Here is a 12,125-nt window from a genome sequence, read left to right as displayed (position 1 = left end):
AAAAAATCTTCTCTTGGTTTCTTGGCTGTCTTGGACCCAGGAGAGGGCAGCAGCAGCCCAGACTGCAGCCTCAGCTACCCTTTCTGAAGCTTCTCTTCACCTTCTAAGCTGCACAGAGACATCTGAGAAAGAAAAACAATGATGTACAGAGGGAGGAAGTGAAGAGAAAAAACCCAGTAGGCAGGCTAGTGGTACTCTCCTGGGCTTCAGAATTGTTTTCTTTTAAGATGGAAGTGCAAAGAGAACAGTCTTTCATTGAAAACAAACTGGAATACCAGGGCTTTCCATGACAGTCTTTTATTCTTTTGGTAGTGGTGACCCCTACAAATGCTTGTGATGGCACCAAAAAGTAAGGTGGTGATGCTGGGGATGCTCCTGGTAGAGGTGGGAGGTAAGTACAGGTGACAACATGCACTGTGTACCCATCACACTGCTGCAGAGATGAGATCCTGCTCTGGAGCTCTCATGGCTTCACTCAGAGCACTCCAGGGGGATGAAACACGGTTACCAGTGCTCCACAGGCACACTGGCCACATTGCCCTTGCTGAGTTTGCTCTCCTTGAAGGGACAGGAAAGGGAAGGCTGGACACCTGGGACGTTTCTGCTTCTCCCCCTTGGCACCCCAACCACGGGCTAGCCCTAATCTCAGTGAACTGCTGAACAGTGTCAAACTCATGCTGCCCATTTCCACCAGCAGCTTTACTGGTGCGGGTCAACATCTCCTTGTGCAGCTGGGGCCTTTCCACCCAGCCAGGCTGGCAGCACCCTCCTGCCTTTCCTGGATGAGCTCACCAGGATGAGTCACAGAGCAGGTGAGTGGGAGGATGACATCCTTACAGCCACACTGAATTCCTAGCCACCTGCTTTAACAACATGTTGTAGAGCCAACCTGGGTTTTGCTGCAGGCAGTTCCATTTCTGCCTGGGTTGGCCTGCCCTGTGGCACATGGACTACAGTGTGCCCTGCTCCTGCCTCGGGGCATACGGCTGAGCCCACAGCCGTGTTGCCTCTGTTCTCAGTTGGACTCAACTGAGGCTTTTATTTTTTTAATTAATTTTAATTTTTATTTTTTTTTTAGTTCACACCCTCTGAAATCACAGAAGTGCAAAATTTTTGCTTACCAAAGCTGTTCTCCTGAAATGAGTCACGGAAGAAGGAGCTTTGTCACTCTGCCAGACACAGCCCTGCTGCTTCTCTAAATGGAACAGCACCAGAGAACAGCTTGCAGCTCCCTTTGGGCTTCAACCCTCCTGCACACGGGTGTTACCAACCTCCATCCAGAGCCTGGACAGAGAATCTCCTGCATTATTCCCACCTCTTCAGATGACCACACCTTTTCACCCCATTTTTGGCTGAAGTCATTCATGGTGTGTTGACATCTTGGTGAAAATGTGTTTTGTACTAGGCTGGCAACTTGTTTGGGGAGCTACGACTTGTTTGGGGAGCAACTCCTGCAAAACAGACTTTTTATTCAGAAAACTGCTCAGCCAAAGTGTTGCATCATCCATGCATCCATGTATCCATCCATCCATCCATCCCTGGTGGCACCAGGGCAGAGGAGAGGCTGTGGAAGGAAGGAGCAGCAACTCCTTCTCCACATCTGACACTGTGTCCTTACCAGCTATTGAGAGACTTTAAAAGAATCACAGCCAAGGTTTGGGCCTACAAGGGCCACCAGATTTATGCACAACATACAGCCTGGCTTCCTTTTTCCCCTGAACTGACATCTCATGTCCTAAGTCAAGAGAAATGGTGTATTCTTGGTGCTTGAGAAAAGCCAACCCACAATACTAGGTATCTTACTGCAACTTGGAGTTTAGTCCCTTTCCTTGAGGTTTTGGACTTCTCCTTCCCAGCATGAAAGGTGGTATTTTTCTGAAATCAGTACCAGAGGCAGGAGGCCTCTGGGTCTTTTAGGAATGTCTCATGTGTCTAATGAGGGACCAAGAGCACGTGTTAAGCCAGTGCTATTTTCCATGACTGCTCTTAGTTCCTTTTGTGTTATGGAGCTGGCATAGCCCTAAATTGCACGGCTAACCTACCTCTTGTTCACCTCCAGCCAGCTGTAGGCAGCTCACAAGCAAGCTGCAGAACACAGCTGCCTGAATTTTCTCCATTCTTGTCTCTCCTCTGCAAAGACTCCCCAGCCAGTTTTGGGATGGAGCCCCTGACCTGGATATTGTACATTTGGCTCTCAACCTTCCCTACAGTTAAGCCCTTCCAGGGCCTGCAAGAGGTGCACACCTCTCACATGAGGCAGCCCATGCTCAACTTCTCATAAGTCCAGAGGTGTGTTGGCAGTAGCTTTTGGATGAAAACAGGTATGGCTCTGATGAGATTTAATTAGCTTCTCTCTCTCTCTTTTTTTTTTTTTTTTTTAAAAGCAATAAAGTAAACAGATTCCATCCATCAGGTGAGAGGTTTTGACAAGATCTGGCCTGATTATTTCATTTTTCTTTAAAAGTGCTGATGGTTCACAGCACTGTTGAAACACGCCCGAGGCTGCAGGCAGCGAGGCCTCACCAGCCTGAGAGCGTTGCCCACACAGCCGAGTTTGTCCAAATGAACTCCTAGCTTTGTTGTGGAAGAGACGTCAATGGACAGGATCAACACGGTGATCACGATTTGAAGCCTGGGGCATAGTGTGGTGAAAAGTATTATGGGTGAAAATAGCCTGGGAAAAGCAGCAGAGGTGTGGGAAGGGAGCTGAGAAGCAGAGCTCTGTGGGCACCACGTGTATCTTACAGCTCCAAAGCTGCCAGAATGGCATCACCAGCAGTGGCATCGCCACCAACAAAGACATCACCTGGGTTAGTGCCAAAACCAGGACCACAGTGTCAGAGCATGGCCCTGACTATTGCTTCAGCAAGCAGTCAGTCCCAGCCTTCAGAAGACCAATGATCCTTCATCTGAAATCCATTGTGACTGTTGCATGGATCAGCCACAGACAGGCTGTGGAGGAGATGCCCTGCATTCCCACTGCATGCTGCCTGTTGTGACAGAGCTGTCAGCCTGGAGTGGGTTTATTTTTAGCCTTTTTTTAGCCTGGTTTCCACAAGAAACAAAACTCCAGCAACCGAGCTTCCTCTGTCAAACCCCTCTGCAACTTTTGAACAGCAGCTACTGTAGCACTATAAAGTCCATTTTACTCGTATGCAACATTTTCCAGCCATGGCATGGGTGATCCAACACCCAGCTGTAAGGGCTGGAGGGATGGGGCTGGTGTATTTGACCCAAAAGCCTTTAGTTTTGAGGGCAAAGGAAGAAATCTGCTCTGTTATTGCCTCCAGCGACTGACAGAAGAAAAAGGCCAGCCTTGACGGTAAAGGAAAAATAAAATAAGTAATTGAGAAATGGGAATATTTGAGACAGATTGCAACATTAGCACCAGTGCAAGGTCCGGCTGCCCAACAGAGCTGCTCAAGAGACGTGGGAGCTACAGAGTAGCTCAAGCAGGGACATAAATAACCACCCCTGGCTACAAGCACCAGCTGTGCCAAAAGGGGAATTCTTCTATGCACACTTCTGTCTCCCAGCCTTGAAATATTATTCTGCTGCTGCCTAAAGCACTGGAGTATCCAGACGTGGAGATTTTTCTTGTAATCCTATCATTATCTAAGCACTGTGAATGATCATGTGTTTGAATAATGATCATGTGTCCCTCTGAGACAAGACCAGGCCATGCACTGTGGAGGTTTTGCAGCACTACAGTGAGTTTTTGTAGCCTGATTCTGTGCATTCAGCCAGACACCAGCAAAGCAACCTGAAGTGTAGATTCATCCACCTCCAATGTGACACAAGGAAGGTGGCCACCAGCAGTGCCCTGGGAGCAGGCTGGTGCCCTCCTGACCCCTTGGTGCAGTGGTGAAAGCAGTGCTGTGGGAGGACCAGTGTTCTCTAGTGCTGGAAAATTACTGGATTTCTCTAAAAGGTCCATCTCTCTGTGTTGGCACCTGGCTCAACATGCCCATTCTGGCACAAACAACCTGATGTCCAAAGCCTCGTGTTTTCAGGACTGGTTGTGCACTTTTGCCCATGCTGCCAAATGCTACCAAGCATTTGGCTCAGTAGCTCTCTGGTCACAATAAAACATAATTCCACTCATGAGAGGCACAAGGGAGGGTGGTCTGCTCTCCTGAAATGACAGGTATTTCCAGAAATAGTTTGGAGGTCAAAAAATATTATGTGTGTAGTAGGAAATGCAATTAAATAGAAGCTGGAGTCTTTTTTGTCTCCTAAACTAGGAGGATATCCCACTACCTGGAAGTAGTACCTGAAATGAGAGTAAAGATTTAATAGGAGTTACTACAAGTGAAAGAACTTTGAGATCCAGCTGACACATGGATCAGATTTCATTTAGGGTTTGAGTTTGTGTGGATAACTCCACTCCACGGCTTCAACTGCCATCACAAATCCATGCCCATAAATGTTTGCACCTGCAGAAGCAGCATCCCAAGCCCGGAAATGCAGCCCAGACTCTGCTTCCTTCTAGTGCTCCTTTTATTTATTTTTCTCTGATTTGTTTAGTTTTTCAAGAGTGGCGACAGCACATCCTTCATTTAATGTCTTTATAGGATGCACATCATCGGGAGCCAGAGCTCTTAATTACCAACATTTATCAGAAAATGGACCATCTCGCTGTGGTGGGTGGGTCTCCTCAGCACCTTGGTGCTGCCTGGGAGGCAGCAGACACTGCCTGCCTTCCTGCCCATGGACATTGGGGCTGGCTGGGAGAGGCTGGAGCAATGGGGATGAGGGTAATGTTTAGGTTCCCAGATTGCTTTTTGAGTCAAATATCATATTTTTAGCAGATTGAACTGTTACTAGAGGGGTCGGGGGTTTTTCCAAGCATACTGCTTGGAATGCCTGGGGAACAGGCACGTTTGCAAATATTTTTCCCCTTTAGAGCTGTTTTTCTCAGTCTTCTGTGCACCCTTGATACTCCTGCTCCCAGGAGTAAGATGAGGAAACCAGCACCTGTAAATCCCATTTGTCTGTGCTGTGTATGCACACTTCTGTCTGGGACTCGGTGCTCCCCTGAGATGGCTGCGTGTGTGAGAGGTCTGTGGGGACGCGGTTCTGGGATCTTCCACAGCTCCTCCCTCTCCAGACTGTGGGAATCAGCACTGGAGGCTGCCCACAGCCTCCCCAGGAGACACTGTTGCTCTCTAACACACAAGGCTTCTATAGCAGGTGAAGGCAGGTAGTGCCCTCCTAAGCCTGCCCATTTTAAGGGTGCAAAGTTGAACCCTGCTCTGCTCTCTCTGCCTCTTGTGATCTGGCAAAGGCCACTCTCAGGAGCTGTCAGCCATGCAAAATAGGATTAATCATAGAATCACAGAATGATTAAGGTTGGAAAAGGTCAGCAAGTCCAACCATTCCCCAAGCACTGCCAAGGCCACAAGTAACCCATGTCCCTCAAGTGCCATATCCACCACAGCTTTCAGATCCCTCCAGGGACAGTGAATCCACCACTGCGCTGGGCAGCCTGTCTCAATGTTTGATCACCAGTGAAGAAATCTTTCCTAATATCCAATCTAAACCTACCCCTCTGTAAGGCACCGGACTGTGGCTAAAGTTTTAAAGAAAATTTATTTTATCAGTGAAGAACACTGCAATATATATCCAAATGATCAATACAGCTGGCCAAAAAGGCAAAAACGGAAACCCATTTTGGTGCTTTTATGACAACACCTTTTGCATGTGCAGTAAAACCCCAGGCTGAGTTCTCCCCTTGTGCTTTATGGCCTGCCTGGCCCCTCTGTGGGAGCCTCCAGGCATGTCTGTGAGAATTTTATCACTTGTAGCAAGGGAGTTACCTCTCATCAGACAGATAAAGAGAACATACACAGTATCTTGCATGAGAACAAATTTCTTCCTTCCACATGGTTTTCGACTGGCTTTGGTTGTCTTTTGCTTCTCTCCCAGTGCCACCAGTGAATGCCAACATCTTCTCATTCTCCTCTGAACAGTTTCAAGATGTGCCTGGTCCAGCCGCTCAGTCTGGGGCTCCTGGCCACCCAAGGCACATGCAAAGCCAGATGGGCCCCTGCAGTCTGGAACTGAGAGTTTGGGCTGAACATTCACAATTTTTCTCCAAGCATTTAAAATCAGTGTTGTGTTTTGTAAGTTAAACTGTAAGTCAGAAAAGGTGGGGGAGACAGAAGGCAACTGGCTTGTGCTTAGAGGCTGTTGTCCAATGTTGGCATCAGTGATGCCACCACAGTGTAGAGCCAGCTCTGCCAGGAGCCCCTTGCCTGTCCCAGAGCCAGCACCCTGAGCACTGAGCCCATGGGGAAGGAAGAGACTCCCTCTACAGAGTCAGCCTGGGAGAGATGTGCCCTGCAAATACAGAGGTCAGCTGTGTTGTCCTGTGTGATCCCTTCAAGGCCTCAGGTCTTTTGTGCATCAGTTCTAGGATATTAAATCACCCTGTTCATTCCCTTGGTGCTCCAGTCTTCTTTCTCTGCTTGGTTTCTGGTCATGAGATGGGAACATTCAGCTCTACCCATGGTAATGGGGCAGGAAGGCATGCACATGGCTCGCTTCCTCCAGACAAGTGGCCCAGTATTTCACTCCCTCAAAGCCTGAGGACATCACTGTTCTTGGAGAAGTTGCTGAAAGTAAATTGGAGGCACTTTGTTAGATATTTCAAGTGAAAGATACCAGGATTAAATTCCACTTTTGATCTAATCCTCAACTCCCTCTTCAAGGGAAGTGCAGCTTTGCCTCCAGCCCCGGCTGGTGCCTCCATGCTAAATCACTCTGATCCTAAAGTAAATAAAGCTCTTTGAAAAAGGGCAAATGTTTTCTCAGCTGGTCTTCTTCCCTTCAAATGCGTGGCTGATTGAAATTTTTATGTCTGCAGAGAGAACTATATGGAGTCAACAAATGCTTCTTGCTAAGAAGCTGTCTCCACAAGATAACTGGGTTTTGGAAAGTACACTGTGAATCCATGGGATACTCCTGGACCACACTGCACCCTTTACAGCTTTGTCTTCTCCTTTCCTTCAGTGCTTTACATTTTATGAACTCCTAAATAAACTGATTTAAGTTACTGCACATTAATCTTGGCATGTCGACAGTTCAGGCTCCTGGTGTCCTCAAGACGTTGTTTCTGCTCAGCCCTGGAGCCGTGTTTGCCGTGGGAGGCAGCAAATAGAAACAGCCCTTTGGCAGGAGATTCAGCAGCCACTCAAAGGGCCAGAGCCCTGGGGTTGGGTGCCAGGCTGCCTTCTCCCAGCTGCTGTGCCCTCACCCATCCCGGGACGGCTGTGTGTCCCTTCTCCTCCAGCTCCAGTTCTGAAACTGGAGCTGAAGCCTAAAACGGACAGGAAAACCTTTCTGATGGCACAACACCCCACTCAGCTGCCCCACACAGCATTCTTGCTCCATCCATTCTTCATGCCTACAGAAATCCTCAAGGCAGTGAATCAATAAAAGTCAATACAAGCCATTCTACTAACTTCTTTATTTTTATTAAACTCTTTAAATATAAGCAAATCTGCTGTGCAATTTTTCCAGTCGTCCCCCTGATGTGCTGCAGGCTTTGGGAAGGGCACCTCATAATTTAGTTCCAGCTAGTTCCAGCCTCCAAATTTATTGCTTGTAATAATACACAGCATGGGCTAGACTCTGTGAATCCGTTGCTCTCAGAGACAAATCGTGAGCTTGAACATGTAAGTATTTTTAGTAGTGCTGTTCTCCTCCTCCAGCTAAGCTATAAACCCCAAGGGCACAGATATTCCTAGCACCTTTTCCCAGCTTCAAGTAATCTACCATTAGCCACAGATTACAGGCTCGTGGTGTGCATCAGCCAGGGAGTGCCCATGATGTGTACCCAAACCCTGATGGCAGCAGCCTCTCAGCAGCAGGACTGGTTCTGAACACAACCCTTGGAGTTGTTTGCTCCCTTTCAAATGCCAGCCATGCTTTCTCCTTTTCCCCCCTGTATAAATGCATGCATCAGCCCTAACGAAAGGGAGAACACACCAGGCAGTGGGGCACGATGCTGTTCAGGGGAGCACCTGACTCTGCCACAGCCACGACATGGTTTGCACGGGGTTGCCTTCTCGGGGAGAAAAACAACCTGCTGGGTCAGGTGGCCGTGAGGGTCAGACACCTTTGCTCAGGAGCAATGCCAGTGAACTGAGAGGGAAAGCTGACAGCACAAGGCAAGCGAGTCAGCTGGCAGATGCTTGCCAGGCTTAAAAAGGACAGACTGGCCATTCCTGGCTGAGGAACTGAGAGCAAAGTATGTTCTAGCAGCTTAAGAGTGATTTAATTGTTCTTTTGAAGTGCCAAGGAGATCAAAATAAAAGACTATTTTGGGGGGAGGCTTTAATCCCCTTCTTAGACTACCAGAAAATCCAGGCTCAGCTCTGGTGGGAACCGGGAACAAACTGTCCCCGTGGTCACCACTGCACAGCCCCCAACTAACACCTCCATGTTAGGAGTGAAAAGGCAACACCATGATGCTGAGAGGGCTTCAAGTTCAACTTTCAGGTGGCTATATGTTGCCTGAACAGTGTCACAGAGCACTGGGAGAATGGATCTGCATAGCAGGGACAGGCTGCAGGATCTCCAGCTCCTGCCTAATGAGAGTCAGGTGAGACACTGAGAGGACTGGTCTTGCCAAGTGGCCCATCAGATTAGTGACACTGAAAGTCCTTGATGCTGCCCATAGTCCTCCAAAGTCCAAACCAGTTGCCCTTCAGATGACTGAAAGGGACTCAAGGGCAGACCCACCACGAGTCACATTCCAGCAGGGGTAGGGGAATAGAAAATACACCTTATCTTGCTTAAACACAGAGCTCAACAAAAGCAACAGTGAAGGTCACAGGATAGGGCTAGAAGTGGAAATTTGAAACAACAGGGGATTGTATTTGACACCAGTAGAGAGGTATCAGCAAGTCTTCCTGAGTGATGGAGAAGACAAACTCTGGTGCTGTCTGCTGGTCTGTGGGCAAAGAGGTGAAATTTCTCCTGAGTTAAAGCTCTGAAATATGCCTGTAAGGAAGCTGGAAATTCCCTTCCCAACTCTTTATTTTTTTAACTTCTGTGAAAGGGGAAGCTTTTTTTTTTCATCTGACCTTGCCTGTACGTGGTCTTCATGTCCTATGACTGACCCTGGGGCACTCTATTTCCCACAGACTCTGCTTGAACATGCAATGAACTTCCAGGTCCTGGTGACGGTGTAAAGTTCAATCAAGGATCGCTCTGTTTAGCTGTGCTGGGGGCTCCTAATCCCAGTGGGTCAAAATGTTTAGAGTTAAAGAGGTTACAGGCTTTTCAGAGGGAGTATTTAAACTCCAGCTGTCAAACCACTTGCATAGAAGAAATTTATAGAGTCAGCCAGCGCTACATTAAATTGCTGTTTTCTTGTCATTAATCTAGTAGCATGCATTGTTTTCACATTGTCCTAAGAGAATAATTAATCTGTGGCAAATCTATGCCTATAAAATTATAAATAGTAGACTTAAAAAAATGATGACAGTGAAGAAATTCAAGGGGACACACGTTGACAAGAGCCACATCCAGAAGGCTCTTGGCAAAGCTGTTGGAACGCCTTCAGGGACTGATCTTTTCAGAAAGTCGTCTAAAGGACTTACAATCTGCTTCATATTCAGTTTAATTATGCACAAAAAAACCCCACTTGCAGACTTTGCACATTAAAAGGAGAATGAAAAAAAACTTCAGCAGAGCTTTTTCCCAGAGTCTAAAGAACAAGTCTGAAAATGAGGAAGTTTCATGTTGCAATTTCCCAGGAAATTTCACTCTCACTCCCTGTTGCTATTGTTCTGTACTTTGGTCTATAATACAGATGCAAGTCTGATAAATTCAGGGCTTCACAGACTGTTTTCTTTCTGTTTGCAGGAGAAAAAGCAGTGCAGGAACACAGGTGACATCTGCTGCAAGACGGAGACCACTTTCTTCAGTTGCTTTGAAGAAGGTGAACCTGCTGCCAGTGTTTGACATGGGAGAGGTATAGCTCAGGCTGTGATTGGAGCAAGACCATGTCTAGGACAGGATAAGCCCTGTCAAATGCTCATCATTGAAACTCCCAAGCCAAGACAGCTTTTCTGCTCCTCACTTTTGTGATAAAGCAGGTATTTCTCTGTAGATCTGCTATAAACAAACAGAGAATGAGGTTGGCGCCGGAGGTGAAGGATGGTGGGATAATCCTTACTGGATGTGAGTTTTTCTGTCAACAAAGCAGAGCTGAGGCTCAGGTTCCTCCAGGCACTGCTCTCTGACCTTTACATTCCCTGCTGCTGTAGCACACCAGACGATCTCCTCTGCAAAGCACTCCATAACCACAGAAATACTATATGCCATTTCCCCACCTCCATCCAACCCTTTCTCCCTCCTTCTGCTTCCTCCTAGGCATTTCCCATGCCTTCACCTGACCCTGTCTCATCTTTTCCCTATGCTTCCAACTCTTCTGGTAGGACAGAAAGGCAGAAGACAGCTAAAGCCCATCTGGATTTTATGTGTGCCTTACAGGGTGAGCAGCAGCCATGTGTCCCTGCGCTGAGAGGAGGTCTGCCCCCCACACCCCCATGACTGCTGCCCTTCAGCAAAAACAGTGGACTGAAAGATCACTGGGGACAGGGAGCAGCCCCCAAGATGGTTTGTGTGTAGCTAAGTCTCACTTAGAACACTCAGTGTGAAGAAACAGCTTAAAAAAAATGAAGGCAGATTTTACTACAAGCAGTGTTCTCAAGCAGATCATTCGAAGAACATTGCCGGGGGGAAGGATGAGATGGCTAGTTGGGGTGTTTTCAGATTCTGATGCTGGAAGAGCATCAGGCTTTCGGTATGGAGCAGCACAAGAGTACTGCAGTACTAACTTTGGTACTTGTTTTTTCATGATTTTCTTGAACAACTAAATAAATTAGACCTAGTCCTAGGACCTTCACCAATCATTTAAAAGGAAAATGTTTATTGGGGTGATAAACAACCAACCCTGATGTCTCCCATCAGGTAGGACTGGCCAAAAGAGAAGCGGGAATAGAAAAATCACAGAGCCCCAGAATTGTTGAGATTGTAAAAGACCTCTGGAAGTACTCCGAAACGCCTAAACATTACAGCTAGGACTGAGCACAACATAAAAACTTGGCTGTGTCATGCTCAAGACTGTTACTTTCCAAATGCACAGCTGTGTGTGCAATTCTGTTTGTTTTGTTGTTTATTTTGGTGGCAAGGCTGGTGCTGATGTGGTTATTTACAGGAATGAGAAGAGTCAAAAGATCATCCTTTAACACCAAGTGCAAGGTGAGCAACACACCATTCAGCCCTAGTATATATTTCACAGGGACTAGCAAGAAGACAGACAAAAGCCAGAGAAGTCTGAAACATATTCGAGGGGAGCAAAATCACCTCTTCATTATTGGTAGTTTCCAGGCTGAGCCTTTGTCTGCCTCTGTAACCCCCTTCCCACCCACACACATTCCTTTCCAGCAATGCTGCTTTATTTGGCTTGTCATTATCTTTTTGTTAAATCCACTTAATTGGTACATTTAACTCTTTATGTTCCTCAGTAGTCTCTCTGATATCATTAGTTTACTGAAAAAAGAGGCAGTAACCTGAAGTATTACATTTCAAAACAGCATCTAAATTGAGAGAGGCCTTGCCAGTGCCAGTGTCAGACTGTACTGCTTCAGTAACTCCCATACACTCCATAAAACACAAGGCATGATAAGGCAAGCTGGACTTGATGAGCTGTGAAGCTGTCCAAGCCAAAGTCTGCACACAACCAGGGTACTTCCAGAAAATCCAAATCTAGAAATCCAAAGTCTACTTTTCCACAGGTTCCATTAGGACAACTTTTTGTGCCTCTGTTGCAGATGGGAGGGGATCCTCTCTCTGCTGCTCAAAAGTGATTAGTGTAGTTCACCATGTGTTCTGTACCTGCCCTAAATTTCCATAGCCGGATCTACCAAGAACCTAACGAAGGAAGTCCCAACTGTTAAGAGGTGCCAGCAAAACTCCTAATGCCAGTATAATTATGTCAGGAAGGAAAAAAATTAAATATTCCTTTGGCAGTTTGGGTTTATTTGGGGAACTGCTGCAAGCTTTACACACATAAAAATGCTCCAACCTCAGTGCACATCAGCTGCATT

This window comes from Myiozetetes cayanensis, unplaced genomic scaffold, assembly GCF_022539395.1.
Source record: "Myiozetetes cayanensis isolate MyiCay16 unplaced genomic scaffold, myiCay2020 scf13, whole genome shotgun sequence".
Classification (NCBI taxonomy): domain Eukaryota; kingdom Metazoa; phylum Chordata; class Aves; order Passeriformes; family Tyrannidae; genus Myiozetetes; species Myiozetetes cayanensis.
This window is presented reverse-complemented; position numbering follows the sequence as displayed.